This window comes from Physella acuta, unplaced genomic scaffold (assembly GCF_028476545.2).
Source record: "Physella acuta isolate Inbredline_101_S28 unplaced genomic scaffold, ASM2847654v3 ptg001070l, whole genome shotgun sequence".
In the NCBI taxonomy this organism is placed as follows: domain Eukaryota; kingdom Metazoa; phylum Mollusca; class Gastropoda; family Physidae; genus Physella; species Physella acuta.
In genome coordinates this window covers 376,719-379,776 of record NW_026732587.1, presented here as the reverse complement: position 1 = coordinate 379,776, position 3,058 = coordinate 376,719, and the positions used below count along the sequence as shown (strand labels likewise).

Here is a 3,058-nt window from a genome sequence, read left to right as displayed (position 1 = left end):
AAGGATTTGAAACTGTCTTTAATAATTAATTCAGAGAGAGAGAGAGAGGAACAGTAGACACAATTATAGAACAAATTTCTACATGCTAAACAAACAGTCACAGTGTATTTTGATAGGTATTAATTTTGAAAAAAATTAGTCAACTAGAATTCTAAATTGATTCAAGATTGTCATTCAAATTTCTATTACTGTTACAGCTCCCTATGGGAGAATAAGATGTCATCATCGTCACTCCTTTGTGGCCCCTGGGGAGCAAAGGGCTGCAACCACACATCTCCAGCGGACTCCGTTTTGGGCTGCTCCTCTACTCTGTGCCCATGAGAGCCCAGCTGTTTTCGCCTCCTCCTCAACCGTTCTCTTCCATGTTTTCCTTGGCCGGCCCACCCTCCTTTTTCCCTGGGGATTCCAGTCTAATGCATGTTTTGATGAATAAGATGTAAGTTGTGTAAATAGTAGTGTGGAGACCTCAGAGCAACACTTAATTTCATGACCAACAGCGATAAGATGGTACTATTAGTAAGCAGTGTTTCTTCCAGACTTTTTTCTCCGGGGGGGCACTTGAAATCTTCGGGGGGGCGGTAAACTTTCTTCGGGGGGGGGCGGACACTGTTAAAAGTATATATTTTCTATATAAATGATACAAATTTCCTTTCGTTCAGGGGGGCGGTAAAAATTTTTCGGGGGGGGGGGGGGCAAAGCCCCCCCGAAGAGATGCCTGGAAGAAACTCTGTTAGTAAGCCATACTTAATGATCAAGACTACTCATATTATCATATAGAGGACAGAGTAGGCAAATGGTTGAGGACACTATTGCTAAATTAAAGCCAAGTTAGTAGTACATTCATCAGTTCACCTAAGTCTGATATATACCCAATTTAAGACTATGAAATAAAAAAGGTGGCTAGATATAGTGTTGACTACACAAATCCTTTATATACAGAGATCAAATAAACAGAGATACTTAAAAATTAGTATCTAATCTGGCTATCATTTATTGTATCACTCACTCATTTTATTATTATATTTAATAACTAAGAATGCCATTTATTTTCAGGCCTCCAGGTGTTGTGTATATCAATCAGCCCACTGGAGATATATCAATCTTTTAATAAATTATAAGGTCCCCACTGCTTGATACTTCACCAAATACTGGCTACACCAGAAAATGACTAAATGTTCTTAACACTTAACAACTGTAAGTTTACATTGTTTCAAAGTGAATAATAATTTTCATTTAGTAATTTTTGCTTGCATGTAATGATCAGCATGTGTAGTTAATGCCTTTACTGATATTAGTAAAATAATTTCAGACCACAAGCATTACTTCTGGGTCACTCTGAAGGGTCTAATCGTTCAATTACTGAATTGATAAAGTTGATGAAATTGCTCGCTCAAAAGTTGTCTGGCACCTTCTTAACTCAGAGACATAGGGTAAGGGGTTTATAATATTTATATACATACTATTATTTTTTTTATTACCAGGTCTTTTTTTCACTTTTGTTTATAAAAATATATATATATATATATATATGCAGTATACGTGTTACCTGGGTAGCATGAACACCCCAGACCACCAGTCTTTATACCTATATAATATATCGTTACAAGGTAGCAAACATGATGTTAGGGGCTTCTTGTTGTATGTTCAGTGCAGTGCAAAATAAAATAAACATAATAAATTTAGTGCAAAATGAGCAGTGTATGGTTGTAATTATTTCATAAATGACTTTTAGTGTGTAACTTTTCTTTTTTAGAATGTGGATGGATTATGACATACCTTGCACAAATCAACAACCAGGCTTTTATTGGATTTGAATCCCAAAGGAAAGAGAAAGTTTGTTATCCAAAACAAACATGGAAAATATCAGAAACCAACAAAACACAAGCAGGCAGAGTGTTATGGACCCAACTTTGGGGAATCTCCTAAAATCAAGTATAAAAATAGAGAGGTGTGGTTGTGTCTCTCAGCTCCACAAGGGTCCACAAGAATGAGGACAACAGTGATTTTCGTAATAATTTTAGATCAGATTTAAAAAAAAAATTGATCAGATGGATCAGGTTAACAGTTTAATACATATTGCATTTAAGTGCTTAACGAAAAGAAAAGATGCTCTTACCAAAATAGTCTAAGAACAATGCTGATTTAAAATTAATAAATTGTTTCCTTTTGTAATAATATAATAATTTAAGTTGGCATTGTATGTATGTTTAGTGTAGATTTAATGCCCTAAATGAAATATACAATTGACATTTTTTTTCTTTAAAGAAATAGTTGCAAATTTCTTTCATTATTTAGTTTCACTGTACAATCTGAAAAAAGCTTGCAACATTTGTATTGACAATACTTCTGCTGGTGATATTTATTTCTAATTAATGAAGTAAATTAATCTATATTCAGTTTACTATAATTAAATACCTCATACTCGAGACAAAAAAACATTTATTGAATATCGCAGTGATATTCCTGTTCTACACAATGCGTATAAACCCTCGAACCATCTGTCTTTTGAAAGATTGTACATTTTGTATACACAATGGCATTCATTTCAACACTATTTAACCACAATTATAATCTAGAGATCCTGAACATATTTTCGTTCTGTTATTTATGGACAAGGCAGACTGGTCCAGCATTAAAATGTAAACCTTAATTAGAATACTTAAACGAGCTATGCAATTAAATGTTGTTAGACAAATATTTTATACTTTTTATTTTTAATGTTATGTTTACGTATCATAGTACAAGACAGCTTCTGTATTCTTGTACAGTAAATTAAGTTTTTACATTAGTTTAATTTAAACTGTAGGCCTGCTTAACATCTGTTACATTATATGAAAATGTTTTGTATATTTGTTTTAATTTGTTTGTATAAAAGTCAAAATGAAAGTTACTACACTATTATTTACATATTCTTTTTCAATCAATACTTTATAGTATAGTTATAATTTTCTTACAATTGAATGGATGGTATAATACAGATTTTAATAGATGAGCAGTTCTTGTGTATGTATTGCTGCTTTACTACATTTTGATTAAAATTTCTTTAACATTTTGAAAT

General features: G+C 32.6%; 1 long non-coding RNA gene across 1 annotated transcript; it reads left to right on the top strand.

Annotated features, from left to right (window-relative positions):
* Nucleotides 1-293: 293 nt before the first annotated feature.
* Nucleotides 294-2,381, top strand: LOC131955503 (uncharacterized). Its single transcript, XR_009388866.1, has 4 exons — nt 294-436; nt 1,054-1,194; nt 1,310-1,430; nt 1,754-2,381. It is a non-coding gene; the product is annotated as an uncharacterized LOC131955503 (long non-coding RNA).
* Nucleotides 2,382-3,058: the final 677 nt, after the last annotated feature.